Consider the following 26,543-nt stretch of genomic DNA (forward strand, 5'->3'; position numbering starts at 1 on the left):
GTTGTTATTTCGATTTGTGAGTTTGTGCACGCAAGTTTTGTCTAGACGTTGTTTACACAAATCCTATAAGCTTATAGCGGTTGTCTGACATAATCAAGTAAGTATTTTTATAATACTTGTAGAATATAAAACTAAAATACTTGGGAAATTTGCTACAAAATGTCAGAGTATTTGACAGATAAAAAAAGAATATAAGTATTTTGTGCAAATTAGAGCAGTATTGGCCTAGTGGCTTCAGCGTTTAAGTCTTCTCCCGGTGTAGTAGATCGATCCCCGGCTGTACACCAATGGAAAGTCCATTTGAAAGTCCTCTCTATGTGCGCATTTAACATTGGTTTGAAAGTTTGTGAGGAAACCGGCTCGCCTTAGACTCAATATGTCGACGGCGTGTGTCAGGCACAGGAGGCTGATGACCTACATGCCTATTAGATTGACAAATGATCAGGAAACAAAACATAGAAATCTGAAGCCTAGACCTAAAAAAGTTGAAGCACCATTGATTTTTTTAATCGCAGTTTATGACAGTTTAATGATTTTCTTTTCTTTCTTTTCTTTTTAGCAAGTTTTTAAGGTATTAATTTACTTTTAACCGTTTTACTTTCGTAATAAACAATTTAAATAAAATATACATATACATATAAGTATATTTCCTTCCTAAATCTTAAAACATGTTAATTTAGCAAAAAACGCTTCGATCATTATTTAAATTAATTTAATTTTAAATAACGACCGAAACAGCTGATGGCTGACATTGGCCTCAGTTTATGATACTTCACAAATTAGTCAAACGTTAACTCCGAATGAATTGCTCTTGGGTGCAATAAACGCTGAACCGATCGCTCCAATGCAGTTTTAAAACTCTAAACATTATAAAACCAAATCTTTTTCACTCTCATAAGATTTATATTCCGTTGAAAGTTGTTTTGGATTATGAGCCCTTTTGGTTCTGACTTTACTCGTAGTGAAGATCTGTTAATAAGTTTTGTACACATAGTGTGTTTGCACACTTCGTTACATCATTTTGGACCAACTTAACGTACCGAGTCACAATATTTAGTGTGCATGAGATTTAAGGACCGATATTTACAATTAAATATTTGATGATTGCTGTTATTTTTGAGCGGCGGCGTTTTTGTTACACTTCGCAGTTACGCCGAGGTGTTACTGTCATATTAAACATTTGTGTTTGAACACTATGTTTAACGAGCTCTATATCAATCAGGTATAGGCTGCAAATATATTGTTTCGAATTCCTCACATTATACATACAACTAACCATTACATTTTGGCAAAGTAAAAACATTAATAAAAAATTCGTTAAAAATATTATAGATCTTGTATATCATCCATTGCACTCCAAATTAAAAAAAAAATCTTTGTTTTACTAACATGACTAGAACACGATGCTTTCGTCTATTGCTATTACGACGCTGAACTAAGGAAATAAACTATTGACTAAGCAATCAAATGAGACGTCCTTAATTGTAATAAACTGCTTAGAGTCTAGTCAGTCGATAAACCTAAAAACAAAGCCTTCGCTTGACCTTGTCTCCATTGTATCATCAGCTGATGAACGCTAGTCTTGGATAGCTATTTAAGACTAGTGTTCATTGTTATTTAGTGAACCCATAGATTCCAACATTCCTATGTTTGTTTAATTCAAAGTCCAATAACATCCTCAATTAAATTTTAACGCTTTTATGGCATGAATTCGGTCGACGGCCCAAATTAGGGCCATAAATGGTATTTCAATTTGACGTCATCGTCAGCTGTAAGAATAGATGCGGTTTGGTTTATTGCACCCATATAACTGGTCGAAACCCACAGGCTGGCTCTGTTAGTCCAATTTGAAACACAACGGAGTGTAGATGTTTTATTTAAATTTAGTTTGTTTATAAAGAGTGAAAAGGATCATGGCAGGTTTGAGCACGTTTACCTCAGTACTAACTTAACTCTAAATGCACACATATGTAACTAAAATCTTACAACGCCTCTGGTGGTAATGGGCTGAACGAAGGCTAAATTACTTAATACTTACTAATACCAACGAGATAGAGCTTTATACTGGTTTTACATTAAAAGCAAATAGAACTATTGTTTTGTTAAAGGCAATCCCTAACTTAGACAGCACAGGTCTAGTTTCTTGGTTAGTCCTACTTGAGTCCGAGCTGTTACAAACGAGTATACTGTAATAAGTGAAATAAATAAATTATTTTACTAATACCTACTTATAAGTTATTGGTTGCCTTAAGTTTATAGAACAGATAGCAAATGGGCAAGAGGCTCATCTGAAGTTAAGTGATACCTTCGCCCATTAATACTTTCAATGCCAGAGGGCTTTCAAGTGTGTCGCCAGCGTTAAAGAATGACAGGCCCCCATGGACACTAAATTTTAGAGGTTTTGCGAGTGCGTTATAAAATAAAAATAAAATAAAAAAAGTTTGCGAGTGCGTTACTGGCCTTTAAATATTTGCTTCTTTTTTTGAAGGACTCCAAGTCGACTTGATTGGTTTGAAGTTGAGTGATACAGGCCCCCATCATTGGATACCCAATGCTAAAGATTGCAAGTGCGTTACTGGCTTTTAAGGATTAGCTTCATTTTTTAAGGACACCAAATGAAATTTGTTGGTTGAGAGTTACCAATCTTGATCTTACTTCATCTACATAACAACCTACTATAACTACATTTAAGTTCTAGAGGTATGTTTAATCACGAATTAGGTCACTGGTGATGTCATCATTGCATGTGTAATTTATAATTAGGAACAGCAAACAATGTTATTGCGATCAATCTAGGTTCTAAATTTATCATTCTTGGAAAAGGCAATAAATGAATATTGTGAAAATAATTGGTCATTTAATTATTCTAAATGATCCAATTGAACTTCACATTCTTTTACCGTTTATAGAAAAGAAGAAAAAGCCAAGAAATTAATTTTTTTTTAAATTTTCATATTTGATTGTAACTTTTTATAAAAATTTCGGCCGCTTCGATTAATAATCCCATACTGTAATTAAAAATAATTCATACACGTCATATAAAAGTTTTTTTTCATCATTATCTTTTTGCAAGTATCATAAGTGATATATCAGCTTTGACGTAGTAATACTTTAGTTCAAGAACAAAACATCAAAGGCAATCTTTTTGTTATTACTTTAAACGCCTTTTTACTCCTGATTTGAAATTTTGTCTTATTAAATACCAGCTGTGCTCCTCGTTTCCACTCGTTAATTCGGTCATATCACAATATACAGGTTACTACGTAAAGATTATCTCAGTTAAATTTTTAAATACTTTTTTAGACATACGGTATCTTGTACTTTTTGCTTCTGTAAAACTGTAGAACATCTTTGGTTAGTCACTAGTTTAGTACTAAGAGTATGTGCTGTTCTTTTTCATACCTCGGGTTACTATCGTAACTTCATACTTAAAAAAATATTGTATAGCCATTATCAGCGATAACGTAGGGTTTTTACAGTATTAGCTACGCTAGGGAGTTATGAGTCCTGGAGTGCAATGGTCTCCTTCTGTGATGCTGCAGCAGGAGGCAGCTGAGCGATTCAGGGAGAGGTCTGGGGATGACCATAGTAGGACCGGTAGTTCAAGGCTGGGGGCTCGACCTCGAGTCCGCAGGACTTGAATGAGCTCTCTATGTCGGATATAAGCCCGGGTCCATTGGGTAAAATCCCTAGCGAACCCCGAGGACCCATCTTAAGGGCGTATGTTGGGCTGAGGTGCTTTTAGTGGGTGGGGTCTCGTTACCCCTCTGAATAGCAGAGAGGTTTGAGTGTAGACCCACAGTCCCGCGTCAAGCTCGACATTCTTGATGCGGGCCTGCATAAGTGTATTTTCACCTCAATAAAAAAAATGAATAAGTTTTCGAATGAGTACTCTAGTTTTGGAGCCTATTCGAATAACTGTAGTCTATACATAGTCTGTTCTTAACACTGCAACTCGAAAGTATACAGTATGTCTTGTACGTATTTGTTAAAGCTTGGAAACGGACGAACTCCCATACATCTGTTAGCACTCAAGAAAATCTTGTCATAACATTGTGCTAAGTGCATTGGCATGTCCTATAATACAAAGTCAACTTTGTAACAGTTTGTAACTTTATTTTTCAATTGATCTATTTCAGGCGTTTTCTTCGTTTTTTTTATAGGTTTTATAATGCGGATATGTTAATATCACCATTTATTTTCAATCCGAATGTCTAGAGTGATTACAATTAGACTTAGGTACTTAATTTTAATACTTCAATAAACATAAACTTATTTGAAGTATTTTAAATTATTTATTCACACTTCATTGCACACCACGAAAATTATTTAAAATTAAAAAGAAATTGCATTCATTTAGATATGAAATTTTCATGCCTATACATAAGGTTTCTCATATAGCTTTTTGTGTTATCATATTATTAACTTTTAGAAAAGTATTATAAAAAACCTCCTCATGGGAGGAGTTTTTAAGCTTCATATAAATTATCTCTATAGGATAAGTAGTAGTTAGATTACTACTAGTACTATTATTAGTAAGTAGATTTCGTAGGATATGGGAAGGTGTGGGTAAAGGCTTGCGATAGAAAGGTTACTTACAAAAGTAAAGGCTTTATCAATTTAAAAACGGACTCTAAAACTGATAAACAATTAATTAAGTTAAAAAATTAATTTTTGACTTTACATTAAAAAAAAATAATAGTTAAAATGCTAGGATAACCTAGATTTAGCTTGTTATGTTACTTGAAAACATTCCTAGAATTAAATTCAATAATCCATATAACAGTTATCAAACCTCTAGAGAATGATGGCAGGACACATATTTTGCGCTGATGAAGAGGTAATAGCGAAAAAAGAAACCTTTTTTGACGATAAAGACAGATCATCTCCCACTGTATTGGATAGTAAAATCAAATTCTATCAACAAAGATTTTGTCTACGAACGCTACGAACTTTTCAGCTTCAAAGGGGCTTCAAAACCTCTTCATTATCCATACGATCGTTATTACTAATTAACTACTACAAGTCTCGACTCTAAATCTATCGTTTTCTCTTGTTTCAACGTGTTTTGACCTACGGAAGTCATACTCAGGACTTTTACACGGCAACCAAAAGCAAACATTGCAACGCCAATACAGCGAATTATACTTAAGTTCATAATTAAACTAACTGAGTAAAAAAAGTAAACGTAATTTAGTAATTATTGTAACGTTCATATAGTTAAAGCAATATTAGACTGGTAACAAAGCCAAAACACGTAAGTTCGATATTTTATCTACTTCTTTTATCAGCCGGATCCAATATGGTTTCTTTTTAATTGTGGTATTTTTAAGACGATAAATTTGGATGTCATTCCACATGTGAGATAAGACTTGGGATCCCCGCCTCTTCTGCCTCGTAAAATATTATTCTGACGACATTTATGGCCAGTTTGAAATAGGTACCGTGGTAACATTTCTTGAATATTATGTATTTTACAAAGCATTAACTAAAGCTTTTTCGTTATGTGTAATCTTTACCTTAACGAGTAATATAGAGTATTAGTTTTAGTATTTATTTTAAAATATAAATATATAATAATATTGGTTTAGTATATTAAATAACGTTATTTGTGTTTATATATCTGTTGACATTAAATGTATATTTATATAATAGCCTCATATAAACAAACACTTTAACGTTTTAATTTTTGCAGTTATTTTATCCACCACAGACCCAACAATAAGAAAACCTACTATCAACAGATTGTTTTACAAAAATATACTTCTTCAAATAATATACTTTAACTATAAAAATAATAAAGCCTTTCTTCTTGTAACAAGTTATCCACAGAGTAGTTTCGTGTGCCTAAAATTAATTTACTTATGACCACTATCTAAAAAACACATTTTGACGATTAACTAGAGTTTAACTAATATACATACTAACAGTTTTAATATCTATTCATTATCGGCAAACGGTAGTTCGGTTACAACTTGTCTTCCGACCAAGGCCTCCTCTAAAGCTCTCCTTCTTCACTTTACATATTTTATTTATTTACTTACTTTTCCTTACTTTAACTATAATAGTGCCATTCATACTTAAAAGCGATTAATCTGCGCGAGCGCCAAACTTGAAACGATAAAGAAATGATATAAAATTCGTTATAGCTTTTAAAATAGGGCAATTAAATTAATTTTAATGAAGTAACCGGTGCGTTTATTATATTTTAACATTCCTAATGTGTTATTTATTTAATATGCGAAATTTACTCATTTTTTCAGTTATAACCTGTTAATTGCGCATTAAATTTTTGTTTTTATTTGCACTAAATTTAACGATTAATTCATAGTTATGCTAAGTACTTGTTTGTTAGTCTTGTCTTGTCTATAAATAATTAGTTTTTATAAATGAAATAAGCTTTGTCAGCGATAATTTTCTGTTATGGTTAACATAGCTTTTAATTGTAATTACACTATCGAAGCATAAATTAAATGTGAAAAGCCACATTCAATTTATGCTTCGATACTTATGTTTATGTGTTGTTTCACATGTTATATACACGTATGTTTTGATACAAATAGTGCTTATTTTATATCTATATGATAAGAAGTACACGAGCCTCAAACTTATTCCATATTACCTCAGTTGTATATAATGTTCGTAATATACATGAGTCGTTCTATGTGATGCGTTATGACTATTTTTTAATTAAAAGCTTCTAATTTTTTTAAAGACTTTGGTTAAATTAAACAGTTAAATTAAAAATATATTACATATATATATAGTAGCCTATATTGGTTTACTGAGTTTCTACTTTCTATTCGAAATATTTTCTTTACCTAAGACATATTAACTGAGTTGTGTATCAAGCATGACTGTATATACTTAGTTAGATGTTGTCTCCCTATAAGTATATTATTTTAGTAATTTACGTGTTGCTATAATTCTCCGCAAATAAAAATAACGAAAGCATCTCTACGAGTGCATTCATCGATCACAAATTTCTATCACTACCGTCATAAAACGTAATATCCCATAATATCTATATCAATCTATTCAGTGCATTCAACATTTATGTCCAAAATTTACGACGCTTTCAAAACTATACATTAACAATGTTGCCAAAAACAGTGCGAAATATAAATCATACACGTTTTAAGCCATATTTTATTGCGGGATTTATTCAACGAACAACATTGTAAAAACAAGTTATTTTTCGTCTTATATAAAGGTTTAATAGATTTTAGCGAAGGGCGGGTATTGAAGATTTATCTTTTAAAATATCTGGGATACATAGTTATATTTTAACACCTGAAAGTTTTACTAATTCTTTTAACCTTTACCAGCTGCAGGCTTAACCAAGCAAAATACTTATTGGTAAAGTTAAAAATTTTATATTAGCGCTCCCAATGCAGTCAGGTAAGGTACTCTTCTAAATTATAGTATTCTGCCTATATGCATGGGAGGTTGAGTTCTAATCTACAAAACTTAAATTATTTCGGTTCGTACGGATGTTCGTATGGTTAAGTACCAATTATCTGCTAAGAAAGTGGAGAATACGAATGTGCTCGGCTGCGGCTTTCCAACGAACAGGTATCCTCGGAGCCGTGAAGCCTCTAAAACTTTTTGAGCTTCTTTGAGCAGCTAGGCTGGCTTATTTAGCCTGGACTTTACGTATAACGGACCAAAGTGCGGAAACATACATACGTACTGCCGACTGTGACTGCGGCTACAGTAGTATTCTGTATGTAAATGATATTTAAGTGCATTATGTCATTACACAACCATCTTATAGTTAATATTATCATCTTATAATTAATAATTTATATATAAAAATAATACTAATAAATAATGCAAACGGGTAGGATTATTCCAGGGCGAGATTTAGAGGAGAGAAACCTTAGATATAGTCTCGAATCCTCTAAAAAAGAGGGGCCGCTACAATAAAATCTTCGGATTTTTTTTTAATTCCGACTAGTAAACATTATTAAACCACTTTTCCTTTGTTATTAACTTCCTTGTTTATTAACTACTAATAAATCTACTAGGTTTTACGATAAATTATTATTCATTGAAAAACTCGACTGAAAAAAGATATTAATTTAAATAATTTCTCCACTCCTTTGTTGCCCCGAGGCCTTCAGACTTCTAAATTCGGCGCTGGGATCATCTTATCATGATCATGGACACTCTCATTGCCAGAAGGCTCGCAAATGGATTACCAGCCAATCACATTAAGTCGTGGTTAAAATTGCATCCAAATATTCCTATCCTGATTAAAACAAATTACGCAATACGAATAACCTCTCACTCATAAACTCATTAGCCGCATAACTGGCCAATCAAGCTTTCCAATCATGAATTAAATTTCCCCTTTATTACTTTAATACGAGCTGCGAAAAAATGGGGTCCCAAATACACCTCCGAAAGGTTGCCGTAAATTACAGCGATCAATAAAGTATTGTACCGGGGTATAAATTCGTTTTAATTAGATTTAAATTAAATAAGATAGTATGATAATGAAAAAATTATTATAAAATGGAGATCAGTAATTAACAAAGTATTTGTAACAGTTTGTAAATTTGACATAACCGGATATCTTTATTGATGCATTTTAGTTAAGTTAGTCTGTTAACCTTTAAATATACATTCACTTTCTAAGACGATCGAGAAGCAGGTTCTTCTTAACATATATATTGTATCTATGGTTTACGCACTGCCAGGTGGCCATTATTGTTCAATATTTTAACCATACATCAGAATCCCAAAGAATCTAATTATTTAATACCTCTGTAAATGTAATTCTTATCAGTGGTGCTACAACCTTTTTGGGTCTCATAAAATGGAAATATGTTTCATGATCATTTGTCAATTTAATAGGCAAGTGATCAGTCTTCTGTGCCTGACACACCGACACACGCCATCCACATGTTGGGTCTAAAGCAAACCATTTTCCTCACGTTGTTTTTCTTCACCGATCGAGCTAATGTCAAATGCGCATATAGAAAGAAAGACTATTGGTGCACAGTTTGAACGAACCTATGACCTCAGGCATGAGAGTCACACGCTGAAGTCACTAGGTCAATACTGCTCACTCTGTCACTGTAATTGTTAATGCAATTATAAACTTAAATACAGGAAATGCGGCTTATATTGTCATAGAAACAGCACAGGCGTGGTGATCCCGGGCGGATCGATACAGCGCCCCCGCTAAAACCGTAACGCGAAAACTCACTCAACACATTAATACCTATAATACTATTTCTATTAGGATATAACTTTAGTGTTTTGTAAATAGGGGTTTTAATATACCGCTAAATTATTAGTAACAGTTTAAATCAGATGTAGTTTGCAACATACTTATACATTTTTACAATTTTGTGTCTTATTTGTTAAATGACGCTTATTTATTATTCGATATTTTAGACGGTGAATAGGGATTAATTATAGGTATGTAAATGTTTGTATAATATTTTTTTGCAGTTCTAACAGAACGAAATATTCTAAAGCCACATTTTATTAATTTTCGATATTTAAATCTAATTTGCATTTATTTACGGTGTTATTAAGAAAAATCACATTTGACAATTCTATAAAGTGTATACAATAGCTAAAACAAAGGCATACGCTTCTCAATAAAATGCTTTACAAATTGCAGTACAATTAAGTTGAACGGCCGAAAGTGAAACTCACAAACGAAGCGGCAACGGTTTTGGTAGATTTACATATTTATTGGGGCACATTTTATGACAAGAAAAAACCTCGGGTCGTTTAATGGACAAAAAGGGTGGCTCCATGTATATTTATTCTGTCATCCTTTTTACGTGCGAACGTTCTATATTTTTTCGGAACCGACAGGGCACATTTGGCGACGCTCTTTGCATAAAAATATTCGGTCGTAAAGTAGTGAGCCTCGATAAATCCGAGCGCATGTGTTCGATCGGAAATTATAGGACCTTATAAATATTCCATTTTTAAATTTCTATTATTTTTATCAAACAAGATTTCTAATATCTTTTACCAAACAGCTTCCTAGACTTTATTATCGCCTGGTACATTGTTGCCTGGTTTTCGCACTTCATATGTGGAATAAACTTATATTTTTTGCGTAAAAAGGCATATAAAATTTAATTAAAAAATTTTTTTTTAATATTATTAAGTATTATTCTGTGGACTCGTAACAAACATTGCCTTCTTCTTAAACCACAATAATGGCCATATATTTATAATAACTGTCACATCTAAAGCTAAATATGAACGAAATAAATTTGATTTAAACCTAAACCAGGGAGGTAGTGTAAATCCATTTAAATATCGATCTGGTTTTGTTTATCGATTATCTAAAACTCTTACACACCTTAAATCGCCCCTTACAATTACTTATGCAAATGCAATCCCATGAAATCCCTAAGAATCTCTAGACGCAGGCCCTTCAGTTATAATTAATGTCTTTCATAAATTTCTCACATTACGATCAGTCTCGATACGTATTTTGTTTTAGCTTTTATTAAAATGCATTAATTTATGATAGCTCGGATGAAATATCGGTTTCTTCGCCATAATTTATGTTAAAGTATTACAGCTTGGGTGGTCAATCTGAATAACTCTTAAAATGTTATATTTGTATGTATTTTCATATTGAATTTCATCATTCGACTCCTGCAATAAAACTTATCTATGTCACGTGCGGTCTCGTTAATTTACTCCATTTAAATAATTATGCTGATTTGAGATCTGCTTATAAAAAACGAAACAAAATAAAAAATCTGTGGCCCTACTGGGCTTCAGATATCTGTGTTTGTTTCATGATCGTTTGTCAATCTAATAGGCAAGCCTTTTTCCACATGATAGTATCCTTCACCGTTCGCGCGAAAGTTTATTGCGTATATAGGAAAAAAGGGAACGAAAGGAAAGTCTATTGATCAGTCAGTCACCTGTGCCTGACACACGGCGTTGAGTTTTTCGGTCTAAGGCAAGCAGGTTTCCTCACGATATTTTCCTTCCCCGTTCGAGCGAATGTTCAATGCGTACATAGGAAGAAAGTCCGTTGGCGCTGGGGTTCAAACCCACTATCACAGAGATGAAAGTCGCACGCTAAAGCCACTAGGTCAAAGCTGCTCTAAAACAAAAGACTATCTATAAATAAAATTAAAAAGTAACTTCTTTGGTCAAAAGTACACGTGGATTAAACTTTTAAATTTGTTTTAATTTTCTATTTCATAATTTTAATTATTATTATAAAATTCAAGAATATAAGAAGATTGTAAACAAACATAATAATATTAAGAAGATTGTAAACACTGTATAATTGTTAAAACAATACCATATTTTTTACAGAATGTAAAACTAAATAGAAAAATAATTTCATTAAGTAAATAATCCTACCTTATATGTTCTTTCATACAAGAGGCCTATAACCTTTATCGAATTCCATACTAAGTCAACGCATATAGAGGAATGCATCCAGTAAATCATCAGTAGGGTAGTAAACCAACATTTTAGTGCTCATGAGTGTTCTCGAAAGCCGTAAGCCGCTATATTGTACCCAATAAACTTGTAATTTTGTTGTGACTAAACAGAGCTTTCCAAACGTTTATCTAAAAAGCTCTTAGTAAGAGGCTCGATATTTATGGATCTTGTTTGTTGTATTTGTTGATAAATCTCCGACTCGCTTCACTAAATTAGTTCCAAATTTAAAAATGTGTCTTGAAGAGAATTTAATCTATTAACCGATAATTTGTTTATAAACACTACATCGCGTATGAAGTATGAAGAGCATATTAGGTTTTTTTAGTGTCATCGATCATTCAGATCGCTCCACGGACGTGAGATAAAGATGCGAAGATGAGGGTATTTTCAACCAAAGATAGGAGCTCTCTTTTAAACCCTCAATCTTTCAGTTTTTTTGAAGTAGGTTAAATATACCTTAATATATGTGATATATAGAATTTAAAGAATATCAAAATTGACTTCCTAATATTTTTTTTTAAATCAAATTAAAATTTTAATAGTAGAAAAATACAATAAAGCTCTTGAAGTATTTTTTGTGAATACTTAGTTCAATATTCATTAATCAGCGGATTAGATACCCGTGTTATTTACGAGCAAATCTAAACGTACGGAATTTAATTTCATTAGGGGATTTTAGACACCCGCTGTGTCGGAGCGGGCAACCCAACGTATTTCACTGTCAAGAATCGACCAATCAGAGGAGAGTTACTCGCGCGTTCTTATTTTAAAAATGGTGGAGATAATTTCATTGTATATTATAATGTGACAGGTCGTTATTTTGAAATTTTATCGTCTTTCAATATTCTCGAGTGCGTTTTTGTTGCGATTTTTCGATAGACTTGACGTGCAGTGAACCTGTTTTCGTTTTTTGTTCCACTTTTGTGGGATAGGTATAAGATGTTTCTTACCTGCCACTTCGTTATATATATATTAAACATAATTGTATACTGGCTGTGCTATGCACTTCCCACCGCACTTCATTTGGTCATAACCCGATGTAGCCTCTAGGCAACACCTCTAGGTTTCTCAGTAAATAGACTTTTATATACTATATTTTTTAATTGTTAGTCATATATATACATTATAAATCCGCTCTATTGTTTCCGCAGCATACGTGCTTCCGGAATTTTCTTTTTCATTTTCAGAAGTCGGGTAACATAGTAATTTCATACAGATTTATTTTACTATAGTTTATTTTCATCAGGGATAACATAGGTGTTTTTCAAATCGTTCTAGTAGATTCGAAGCCTATTCAATGCAAACAAAAAATATAGGAATGATACTAGTTAAGAGTCGGCAGCTATTGATTTACCAGATCCGACTTTATAAAACAGGCTAAAAATTAGCAACGTCTCAAAGAACAAAGATTCCGCGGAAAGAACAAAGCTATTTAAATTAGTTTAAATCTTATTCTGATGCTGGGTTCGGCAACAGGAGCTGCTATCAACCTGTTATTTATATGTTCTTGTCGAATATAGGGTACCTACAAATCCAAAATCATTTATTCAGGTTGGTAACATAATGTACACTTATGAACGTCAAAAAAAGAAATTTAATGTTTTTAAATAATTTTACATTTACTGCCAGTTCTCAAATCAAGGGCGTAGAACGGAAGAGAAGAACTGGCATTAAACTCTCCACCACTCTTTTTAATCGCCAATATTTGTTTTCTGGTTAAAAATTTCTGAAGAGATAATAAATATAATAATAATACAGGTTTTACTTTTATACGTCATTTTCTCTGCTTCAATTTAGTAAGTGTAATTTGATCGGTGATACCAATTATTTTTTTATTTTCTAAGCATAGGTATTTCCTATGATAGTTTTCAAAATAACAACTCCTTAATAGCCTGAAACGCACTGGAAAGCTTTATTGCAGTGTGATTACCATTTAAATTCAGTGCTCGTATTCTGTAATGCGTAGTGTAAGTAATTTGAATCTTCTCTCGTTACCGGTACCGCTGCTGTTGCAACATCTTACCAACCTCATGCGCAACCTCATGCGCGTTTTACAAGAACTCCATATGTAATTATCTCCTGCCAGTTTGCCTCCTAATTCTATTTAAAATTAATCTAATTTACAATTGAAAAATTGTCACTTAGTGAAATCAACGTAGATGTAGATCGTACCAATTCTCCTCAACGAAGTCAACTAGTAAAAAGTTCCATAAAACAACAATTTCAAACGGGCCATTTCGTGCGAGAAAAACAGCATCCTGGGGCGTAGGGGGAAAGGGGGAACAAGTGAAGCCTGCTGCTTTATGCCCCGGAATTACGACTTAGACGTTTCAAACAATAACTCTAGCCATAAATACGGGAGCGATTTCTTCACGCGTCATAATTTCGTTTTTACTTAGGCACGTCGAAATTTTATCGGAAATTTCTATGATATATTTTTAAGACTATTTATTTATACATTCGGTAAAGTTTTATTATTTATTTTATAAAAAGAATCTATAAGACTTTGTTTTTGTGTTTTTATAACAATCATAATTTAATATCGCGTCTATCACCGTAATTTTAATAATTAAATTATTTAAATATAACGTGTGTGTAAGTAATATGAGAACTTAAGAAAGCGCAGCGCTAACCAGATCTATACAACTTCCTCACTATCGAGCCGGCAACATTCCAACACACAATTCACAAGGGAAACTTTTGTATTGGAGTAGTTGCATAGGTCCGCTAAGCATATGCAAATACATAATTATGTAGGAATAAAAGACAATAACATTATCCAATAATTAACACACCAAGGTTCCTAAAACAATTCCTATTTCCTAACATCTAATCTAAAACCTTAATAAAAGCACGTTTTCATATCATAAAATATTTTATCGCTAGAGTTGTGAGGACTTCTCTTCGCGTATGAGAAGTTAAAAAAATGAAATGACGTTTTTTTAAATGTACCATAATAATATTTTGTTTTTGCAGACTAATATTTGTTCATAAATGCTTGTAGTTTCCCGCTTTCTAGTGCTAGTGCTTCCCAAGCGATTTTGTGCCATGCCTTACACGGTCTAAAATTCTTAACTACCCTCTACCTCCTACTAAAATATTTATTTGTTCACTTAAGAAAATCTTACCCACTCTCTTGCTAATTATAGGTTTATAGAACACAGTAAAGATATATTTATCAAATCATATAAGTAATTAAACCTTAATTCAAATCCCAAATAATTTTAAGAAATTTTAGAAAACCCATAACAACAATTAAATTGTGGCGCGTTTTAATAAGGCACATTATTTTAAAAATTGTTAATTTATAAAAAAAAAAGTTAAATTTAGTTTTGCCTGCAGTGTAGAATCAAAGATATTTTATATCTTTGCATGTGTAATTCTCGATTGAAATACAGGGAAATGTATTTGCCCCTATTGGTAATGGGACTCAATTAGCGTGATTGGATAACATTAGCGTGTCATGTATAATAAATAAATGCTTTATTAACTTATCTTATAATTTATATCTCTGTGTCTACTTCTTACGAATCTTATCCCTTATATTCATAAGATTTTCCGGTACCTATAAACCAGAAACTTAATTATGTAGATCTAATTATTTTATCTTAAACATATTATCTTTGTTTTAATATTTGTATGACCAAATTTTTATTGATATTTTATTTATTTGTTTTAATATATAACATTTACCAAAGCTACTACTAATAATAATAATTGAAAACGGATATATAGAAAATTAATTAAAATTGTTTAGTGTGTGGCAGTGTACCTTTAATACAGGCAGCATACAGTCCTCTTTCACAAATTATATTTTAGGTAAAAATAAAAATGTTTCAATGTATTACACTTATATGAGAGATCTTCTATAGCGGAGAACTATGGCATTCATATTTTAGATTATATCGACAATTACAGTAAAATATATAAACAAACAATTCCTGAAATGTATTCTACGCAATAATAATAAAACAGCCCACTTAGTGAGAAGGGTCTGTGAATGCTGGCATAATCTCCACTTGCACTGGCTTCGACCAGGCGCCTGCACCCCTCCATAAAGGTGGATTAATACTGCCGAAAGCCCAACTTACTTAATAAATATAAAAGCCTTCTCCGCCCGAGATCGTAAACCGCCCTCAGCCAAGATTACTTTTACCGTGACCAATTTATTGAGACCCCTGTATTTCGTTATGTTGGCGAGATATTCAGTTTTAGAGGCACGTTGGTAGGTCACTCTTCATTGGTCGTGCTATTATCAGCTCTATGTAGATTGTACTCCGTTCGCTTGCCTTGCTTTCTTTCAGATAAGGTTTTATGAGGGCCTGGTAGAAAGGATAATGTCCTCCTTGATGTAAAATGGAGTAGTGCGTATCATAGATTAAAAAAAGTCGATATTTATTTTCATAATATAACTTAACTAAATAATATAACAATAAGTTACAAAAAAAAATATCTGAAGTTGTATTATGTGTTATAAACTATTTAAATTTTAGATTTGCTTTGGTAAAGTCAGCAGCTATGCCTATCTTATTCAAAACTGTGCCTGTATTATTAAAGTTAAATCTTAATCATATTTTTTGGTGTATTTTATTCATGGTTAGTAATAAATTTAGGTGAAAGACATACAGGTCATCACGGTATTTTCCCTAACAATACAAACAAGCTTTATTTAGACGCAAATTACGGTTTAAAGCACAACGCACAATACTTGATAATCTAAAAAGACTGTCATCGTTTTTATCGATATTTAAATACCTAGACATATTTGCGATATTTTTTTTAATTTAAATAGAAACTGAAAATGTAGATAATTACATTTGTATAGATTAAATTAGTTGCATTTTCTTTTTGTGTAATAAGTTTTCGTTGTAAAAATTGATTGTTATTTGATTTCAGTTACAGTTCTAACGTCGAGCTTCTATTTATTCCAATATTTTTAGTTTATTTATAGAATAATTTAGCGTATCTAAGCATGTGTGGGCGCATATACCCGTCACATGTAGATAACAAAGTTGCAATAATTTATGACGGTACGTTTTATTGCGGACCGAGTTCGCACATGCGCCTTTCCTCTCGTAAATGTAACCCTTCCCGGTGTCAAACGTAAGCGTAATTTATTATACCTAATATATTCTGAAAGGTTTCGCCTAATTGCGAAACCGGTTGGACTTCGTTTTGTCAACTTTGAGTATCAAGAGTTTAATCAAAATAATGTTTTGGCGCTGGAAAAAGTATATAATTTCAGTTTTGTTCTTACACACTTTGAGCTTTTTGAAGAAATTATTTATTTTATCTTTTATAAATTTTCTCTGCTCAAAGACACTATTGAACATTACAAATTAACCTTTAAAAAAATTTCTTTAAGACTAAAAAATAATTTGAAACAAACATGATATAGGTACTAAAAATATTTGTAACATTAGAAATGTCTACTCTCTAAGAGACACTCTGTTTGTGTGTACTATTAGTGTATAACTGAGAGTAGAGTAAAAAATATTAAGGGGAATAAAATAACCAATTTTTGAACCTCTATTAATATATTCTTGAGAGTTTAATATGCAATTGATTTACAATTTAACATTTGTTATATACAAGCAAAAGAAATGCATCGAAACTATTCCAATTAATAAAACATTATACGCTATTTAAAGCAACTAAGTAGCTGTAGAGAAATCATCATAAAAATAACACTTAATTTCAGTTCGCAATTACGAGGTTGTTAAAGGGCTAGGGACTCGACTATAAAATTACCTCACATACAGACCGACAATACTAGTTTCTACACTCACCGCCGTCGTAAACCGCTAAATGATGTTAGGCACTAAGTTTATTCACTAATAGATTCGAGTATAGACCAACCGCTTACACGCTACTGACTCTAGACCTCGGTAGAGTTGCCGCGTATACCGCAAAAACAAATGCGAATCATTCCTTCATAACAGTCATGTTCAAACATTTGAGCAAATACATCCTATACATAATATGCTATTAAAATATCGCACCCAATTGATATATCAGAATAGTTTTAAGAAGGTTAAAGATGTATATAAATGTAATAGCCTGTGCCATAATTAAACACATACGTAAATTTAATGTTTTTATAAAAATATAATACAGAATGAAAGACGATAATTTTTATTATTTTTAGCAACTTATTTACAACATTTAAGTAACGTGCTAATGCAAAACGAGGAATTCGTTTAGTTCAGACTAAAATTAAGAGCTCAATTTGTAATGTAATCATAATTATGTGCATACCTGACGGAGTTTAAAATATAATATGAGAATAGTTTTAGAAATTGAACGTTTTAAGTACCCGCTAAGGGTTATAGAATGCCTAATAAAGTGAGTATCTTTCCCACTATTGTTATATACATTGAAGACTGTAATTTCTACTTGAAATATTGTATTCTTGTGTATACATGTAATTAGTTTAATTAATTTCTAGCAATATAATGACGCGAGTTAATAATTGTAATTTTGTATTTGTAGTAACAATTTCAATTTAAATAAATTTCATATTACATAGGTGTCCTAACACTTTATTCATAACTAGCTTTTACCGGCTTAGCAAATATATACCTAGTGTCAGTTGTCATCCCATATGCTCTGCAACATAACAATACATATTTATTAATAAAAGCTGGTAATTATAAAATTTGTAATTATAAAGTTCGCCGCACTATAAGCGCGCTTAATATAATTCGTTGATTGCCCCCCACCGAGTAATCAAACACACGTGTCTGTGATTAACATTAATTTAGTGTAATTATAAAATAGATTAAATACCATATAAGTTAAATGACTATGAGGGAAAATTGTATCATTAATTAAAAAGCAACTATGACAAAGTAGTCAATAGTGCCCGCAGTTTGTTTTAGTGTGATTTTTTATCTACGAAGTGTCGACGCCATTTTTTTCCCACAGATTTATGGGGACAAGGATGTGTGGAACTTATTAGCCTTATCATATTATCGCTTCATCGTCTTAAATACGCTGACCAATCAGAATCAAGTGATGCAATCTGACGTTCGATTTTTAAAAATGAAATTTACCTCAACCTGTTTTCTGCTGATTCCAGAATCTTATTATCTCTAACGTGTTTCACTTGCTTCATACCGTTAAGTAAATTAAGGTAATATAATAAAATAAAGTAAATTTAGGCAACTATTTATGTTAATGATATTAACTAAACTAGGTTATATAATAAAATTCTGCTATGACCTCTGACATAAGTAGACACATACTTACGTTAATTCAAAGTTTTTAAATATTTATGAATTTACTTCAGAAGATAATTTTTATTATTTTTAGCATTTTTTTACAATATTTAATTTTAAATATCTCTGTTTCTCTGTCTGCTTTATTTAAAGCAAGAAGGAAGAAAAAAACAAAAGAAACATTTTTCTTAGTTCACTAAAATTTAGAGTTTTATTGTAATATATTTTAACATTTAATGTCATTGTTTCATCAATATTTTAGAATCCATCGCGGTGCCGTCGCTTGCCGTTTACCGTCGCTCCCAATTCACAGATAAACCTGAAACAACAGACGATTTTTTTTACAAAAGTATGACTAATTAAATGAAAATGGCATTCTATTAAAGTCTAACATCTAATAATTTACCTCAAGTTAATAATTCAATACTTCGGAAGTTGTTAATATTATTTTATAAAAATCTAATTATATAATTATCAATGTGACTTATTAATCGCAAACCTTGTCAGCCTAGCTTTGCATATATTCGTATAGATAGAGAAATAGATGGAGGGAGCTATACATATATAAGTTCGGGAGGATGGCTTTACTCAAATGGGGTCCAAACTGGAGAACAGACAGCAACGGAAATGACAATAATTAACGTAGAAAAAAATGTTATAATAAAAAATTTACACCCACTTGATGTGTAATTTTTTTAACAGCATGGAATGATAGTGGCTTAATTATTATAATTTCCTTATAGTGAAAACTCTGATTAAATATGTACCTACCTAAGTCTGACCTTTATATTTTTTTTATAACTTTGAACTTATAAATCTTTTGAAAGTCCTTTTTAAAAGTATAACATTTCGACCAAAAATTTACCTTCGCTAAGTGTACAATAAATTCCAGTACATATTAGTGCGTCATACCCTAATGCGATCGAATGACGAAAAGTAACAGCCTTGATAACGAGGGCCATAAACTTTTGTCGAGTCGCGGGGAATTTCACTTGAGTGCTTTCTACGGGATTTGATAAAGAATTTCGAATGTTATTTACTGTTTTGGTATACTTTATATACTTTTTAGATATTATTAAAACCGCCTCCCTTGACTCGTTGATTCGATAATAGTATGTATACCTACCCAGATTCAAATCCTGGAACAAAACCTTCATCTTTAAACTTGGCAAAAATTGTGACGTACTACTTAATTTGTTTTATAAAATTAAAACTTTAAATTAAAATAATGATGTTTTTACTTTTTTTGTTGCAGGCCTATTAAGAACTGGTACGTACTTTTCTTAAAGGACCCTAAGTTGCATTGGTTCGGAAATACTTCAGTGGGCAGCTGGTTCCTCATAGTAATGCGCCGCAGAAACTACCTTAAAAACGCTCAGTTGTATAACGGCGGACGGCGAGGTTATACGAGTGGAATTTCGTTTTCTGCCACAACGTGCGATGACGAACTTTTTACTGATCCTTACCTTACCGGGATTATCCTTTACCGGAAAATATAGCTGAAATAATAGTTTGTATAACATACCTTTAATATAGTATTTTGGCTAAGACTTAAATTTAAATTCATAACAAAATGCCAAGTAGGTATTGCAAGCTTAAAGTCAAGTCAAATAATTTATTCCAATCACACCACCTAAAATGGCTCTTTTGTAATATTTATATTTATAAAATATTTTGTAAACATGTGTTAAATAATTATACGTGTAGATATTGTACTCCTATATAAAATAATAAAAATAAAATTAAACTAAGTACTATACCAACTAAAATAGGCACAAAGTATTACTTACAAATTAAGCACTGCAGCGGATAGGTCAATTATTGTATTGTTAGTATACATGTTCCTCACATATTATACATAATACTAAAAAAATGTAACATTAGATCAGCAACCACTTTGATTTTGTCAAAAAAGTCTTAAACTATTTAATATTTTTTCGTAATATAATACATACTCGAAAAGTAGGACTTGGTCAATTTTACTATGATTGTATTGCTTGACATTATTGAATACTGGGTACCTACTCCATACCCCTCCTCTTCAACAGTACGTACAAACCTAAAATCTAACAAAAATACAGTTCAGCGAAGTACTAAGGTGATTTTGTAATAATACGCTTTATTAATTCCAGATTGCGTCAAGGCGATAAATTTCCGTCGGAAAGTGAAGTTTCCAAGATTTCTCAAATCACAAAGGGCGAGTTCATCCTTTGTTCCCGGTCCGATGTTCACCATCTCTCTCACTCTTGGGGGAAATATACACTATCCCTTTCTCTCGTTAAAATATGGCGGATGCTGCGTACCTTGGGGAGGCACGAAATTTAGAGGGTGAGGGTGGAATAAATCAAGCGTATTTTAAGATTCGGAGGGAACCAACATCAATATTTACGCTAGGCAAACTTAATTTTAAATGTAATATTAGGTATAGAAATTAATTTTATTATAAATATATTTGAATAAATATTTTAATACAGAGAAGTAATGCTGACAGTGTAACGGTACAGGTACTTTTTACATTTCTATTTATAAATTTTTAATTATTAGTAAATTTAGTTTAAACATATTAATTTAAATATATTTTATGTATGGCAGACTGGTTTTATTTTAATCCTTTTCTACATAGAAAAATATAATAATAATAGACAGCAATAAATTATGTTTATCTAGTAAGAATGAGAATAAAATGTAAAGACCAGTTTTTATTGTAAATGGGCTGACACTAGATACAATTTAAATGCACCGAGCAATGGTTTGTGAATTCATTACATAGATTCTTTAATGTATTTAGTTTTTTATTTCTCATAAATGTAACCAAATTTTTTTTTAAATTGCGACATATTCTTATAACCTGTAAGCATTTTTCATAAGGCTTTATTTACATAGGATTAACACAAAACTTGAAAAAAAAATATTACAAGATGACAGAATGTAAATGAGCGGTCTTACTGCTAATACATAGCAGTATTTGCCAGACAATTCAGACGTAGAATCTAATGTAATAGAAAGGCATAGACTGATTTAATTGAAAAAGACTGGAGGAAGCTTCTACCAGTCAAGGGATTCCGGATACTGAAGGAAGCTAGCATAACAAGAAAACAAATCTATACAACAACACTAAGCCGCATAATCTATGTACTATTGTAATTATTGGAAATTAAACGGGCTTTTATTTTACTATTATTAACACATATATTAATAATAGAAACATAACTAAAATAAAATAAAGATATATTAATGTCAAAATACACGCAAAGTTAAAACAAATGGATTAATCGATAGAATATTATGTTGATTCTTAACTGTATATTTACGCTGCGAAGCCTGCGCGGATCGCTAGAGCACTATACTATAAAATGAACGGGATTTGTGAATGAGTAGATACACATTTGGGACTCAGAACGGATCCATTACCGGTTGGCTGTATAACTACCGTTTACGTTAAGGATAATTGCCAGAAGCAATAATTAACCTTCACTACTCTACGGAATAACTACTGAGGTTCTATATTACTAACATACAAAGACATCGAATATCTAGATGTATCGCTCAAAATCTTTTATTAAACTATAATGTAAATAATTTTACATGGGTCGAGCACTAGCTTAAAGCTATAGAGTCAATCCAATCATTAAGTGCCATTTCCATTTCCTTTCAATAGTGTCTATCTTTCGTTTGGTGTAGCCACATTAAATGAAAATAGATTTTAAATATTTGTTTATTTACCTACAGCTAATATAAGTATTTTTTAAGATTTAAGAGTTACTTTATCACATTACTCGCCTAATACGTTTAATTGGAACACATATGCTATTAAAATAGTAAGTAAATTTGGAAATGCGGGATTAATGCAACTAGCAGGAGGTACGTTCTACATAATATATGAACTAAATCTCAGTACCGAACGCTTCATTTAATTTAGTAAGCAATTCGTTAAGGGGACTCCCCTTTTGAGTGACCCCTCAAAGTTATTGCTTGGGTCAAGATGCAACGTTAATGCAGACCATAAAGACGAAATCACGTATCTACCTTTGAGATTTAAATTGAACTAATATTGAAGTTATATCTTAGTATACCTAAAGTTCATTACTTTAGGATTGATTTTCACGAAGAAAATATGGAGGGTTGGAAAATGGAGTGATCGAATTGCATCGTCGGAACCTTTAAAAATACTAAACTTTTGAAAGCCTCTAGTGAGAGGAGTTCAAACATGTATTCCGGTTATTATTCAGAACTTTCATTGTTTTTGCCCTTTGATTATAACATAATTTCGTAATATATAATAATGTTCTCTTTATTTAATTAGATACATAGATATATGTATATCTTAATTATATTTCACTTATATATCCTGAAGAAAACAATATAATATTATATTCTAAGCAATCTTTTAAAAACTTATCATTATATTCATCATCATTATATTATATAAATAGAACAAGGAAAAATTACAATTTAAACATTTATAATATTACTAAAATGAACGCCATCTACTGAGCTAATTGTGCACATTTAAAAATTACAAATGCAACGCCATCTATCAAATATCATTTGAACTTCTAATAAATTACCCGGTGATTTACCCGGCGGCTTACCGATGACTCGGCGAGTTATAGCCCTATTCCATTACTCGCCACACAATCCAAGCTGTTTGAGGCCATGATGCTGCCGACTATCAGGCGGTACTTTACTCCTAGGCCCCAACAGTTTGGATTCCGAAATGAATATTCCACCAGCCTTCAACTGCCGAGAGTACTGCACGACATCACCGCCGCCATTAAAAAGAAAGAGGTGGCGGCTGCAGTATTTCTCGACATGGAGAAAGCTATTGACCGGGACTGGCACGCGGGACTGGTGCACAGGCTCCTTGCATCCGACATCCCGCGGCGCGTGGTGGCAATAAAAATGGCAGGTCCCGCGCTGGGCTTTCCTCGGGTCAACCGGGGGTCGCACCCGGTGTGGTATGAACGCGAGTCCCTTGCGCGCCCTATTGCCGTCGTGGGGGGGGCTCCCCGGCCCCACCGACACACAACAACGAGTGCTGCGAGAGCGAAGACGCTCCATAGCACCTACGAGGCTCAGGGCCGCTCCAGGTAGACAGCAGACCCACAGACGTATCGGAGCTTCCGGCGCCACCCACAGCTGTAGCGTAGAAGACAGCAGACTCGGACTTGCATTGTAATTATTATCGTTTATGCTATCTTGTGATTTGATTCGAAGGTAGAAGGCAATATCTAATTTTAAATGTTTAAAATATTTATTGTGTTTAATTTTTTAAATTTTGCATTTAAATATATTTATTCTAATAATTACAAGAGTTGAAGGAGGAAAATTTGAAAACCTAAGTGTGAAATCTTTACAAGCGCCATCTTTTAGAAGAATGGCAAATTAGAAGCAAGACTAGGCACGAATGTCTTGATGCTGTTAACATTATCAGTATTTTCACATATTAAGGTTTTGATAATTAAATGTAAGTATGCCCCATAGATGTCGGTGCACCAAAATAAAAACACTAACGGTGATTACGTTTTCAAGTCAAGAGATTTTTTTATAATCTTACAAAGACTTTTAAATATACGCACTACAAGAAATTATCTTATTAGTTTAGGATTACTTTTAGTGTCAAAAGTAACTACATAATTTTATCAAATATTTTGTAGAACTCTGGTGGGCATTTTTTTTTTAAATTGACTTAATTACTAATAATATGTTTAGCCAATAGAACATCTAACTTTTAAAATATGTACATATCTAATAAAATTTTATTGAGCGTATTTTTTGAATAGCTAATAAGGAATTGTGTTCGTAATGTAAATAAATATCGACCAATTAGTATCTGCTCATGACAGCAGTGTTATTAGCGCAATATAACAGAACCAACGTATTAAATTAATAATAAATTGTTATTGTCATTATATTGACAAACTTAAGTTAAAAAGGCTTAGTTAATTAAATTAAATCACAATTAGTTAAATGTATTAAATACTTTTTGTTTGTTTGTTCCCTTTTCTAAATATTTTTCTAGTAAAATGTATCATGTACCTATCCCATCTTTGGCTATATTTTCAGTGTAGTTGTTGTAATTTATGTAAGCTGTAGAATTACTAAATAAATAAATAACTTTGATATACAAATTTGCATGAATACATACCACACTTTGGATGTGAACTTTTTTATTGTAAGTACGTACCCATAGTGCCACCTCGGATATAAAAAAAGGTATTCAAATTTATAAAAGTGAGCCTAATAAAACCTTAACATTGTTTCTTTAAAGCCGAGACGTCAACAAAAGGAGTGATTATCGTAGGCATTGTTGTCAAACACAGCATTAGCCAACAAAAGATGACCAATAAAATCCAAACGGGTTATAGCGGTACCAGGTACGGAATTTGAATAATTTCGATAGATTTACTAAAACTTTAGCACTAAACAAAATAATTGATTGACATAGTGCGACTAGCGGGAAATAGAGCATATTTTCATATACGAATTATAAGCAGTTAATACAATTATAAAAACAATTATGTACAACATTTTCTTATAGGTTTTCTATCGTGCCTAAACAATACTTTACAACTAAGTAAACAAACTGCATGACAATGTTATTTTTTTTTAAAAGACTACAAATTTTCACGAATACCTGTTTATTCATATAGATTATATAGCATCAAGATTTAACATGGACTCAGTTAAATAAATCTAAATAAAAAAACAAACACATACATAACAGTTCTACTCTGCCTCAAAGCAGCTGTGGTATTTTTATGGCATCGCTATAAACTAAAAGTGATAGATTTACAAGGCTGTGATTTTATTGGGATCATACAAAAGGGTTAACAGCCTTCTGTAGTCACACATCCTAAGTAGAACGAATTATACCAGTAACATTTTAGATACGGTGTCGTGTGTACAAAGTGATTCTACTCGTTATGTTCTTAATTCAAAATATATTGGAAGCTCACAGGGAATGTATGTTACTCTGGTAAGCAATTTCTCTCTGATTTTTTTTACACATGATTATGACAAGAATATTCACAGGTGTTGATATTTACCCCATATGGATAGTTAAAATACCTAACTACCTGCATATTGTACTAAGATTTCACGTTATACTGGACGTCAAATATCGGATAGCAAAGCGCCATTCACGCGAGCAATACAAATAATTAACGAAATATCTATTGAGGAAGACCTATTTGTTTGTACACTGGCTGAGTTCACAAGAGTTGCTCGCTATTTTTATTGTTAGTTATAAGATTTAGGCATATAACTATAATTTTTTAATGTTTTTTATGTAGGATAATTGATGGGGGTATTATTTTGGCGTTCTATCGAATTTATAGTAATTGTTAAGGCAGAATAATGTAGGGGAATAAATAAATAAAAAATAAAATAAATACATTTAAATCACTTGTGCTGTATAACTTACAACAATTACATTTAACTTTTATCGTATCCATTTTAGAACAAAGAACTTTTGTCCATGTGACATACCTATAAAGATGCAAGGAACGAAGGAGTTATCAAATGGCCACTTCATATCTTTAACCTTTATATCATTATCGTATCATTTTTGTGTTGCTTATAAACCGCTAGCCTAAGATCAAAAAGCGATTAGAATAATATCGATAAATTTATCCTCAAATATTTATGTACCTATTGATTACACTTTATACAAAGACATTAGAAGAAAATTCAACCAAATATCTATGGCTAATGAAATGCTTGTGTACCTAAACATAGCAAGAAAGTAGTAATAAAATCAATACTCATTTAGCATTATATTCAGCTATGTACATATTTCTATAATGCCATAGTAATATGAAATTATGAAAGGGCATATCAAAATAATTAACTGTACCTATAATAATCTAA

The 26,543-nt window shown here is 31.9% G+C and overlaps 1 long non-coding RNA gene across 1 annotated transcript; it reads left to right on the forward strand.

Annotated features, from left to right (window-relative positions):
• Window positions 1-1,849: 1,849 nt before the first annotated feature.
• On the forward strand, window positions 1,850-21,090 carry LOC123689399. Its single transcript, XR_006750378.1, has 3 exons — window positions 1,850-1,920; window positions 19,927-20,181; window positions 20,804-21,090. It is a non-coding gene; the product is annotated as an uncharacterized LOC123689399 (long non-coding RNA).
• The last annotated feature ends 5,453 nt before the right edge of the window (window positions 21,091-26,543 follow it).

Source organism: Pieris rapae, chromosome 8, assembly GCF_905147795.1.
Source record: "Pieris rapae chromosome 8, ilPieRapa1.1, whole genome shotgun sequence".
Classification (NCBI taxonomy): Eukaryota; Metazoa; Arthropoda; class Insecta; order Lepidoptera; family Pieridae; genus Pieris; species Pieris rapae.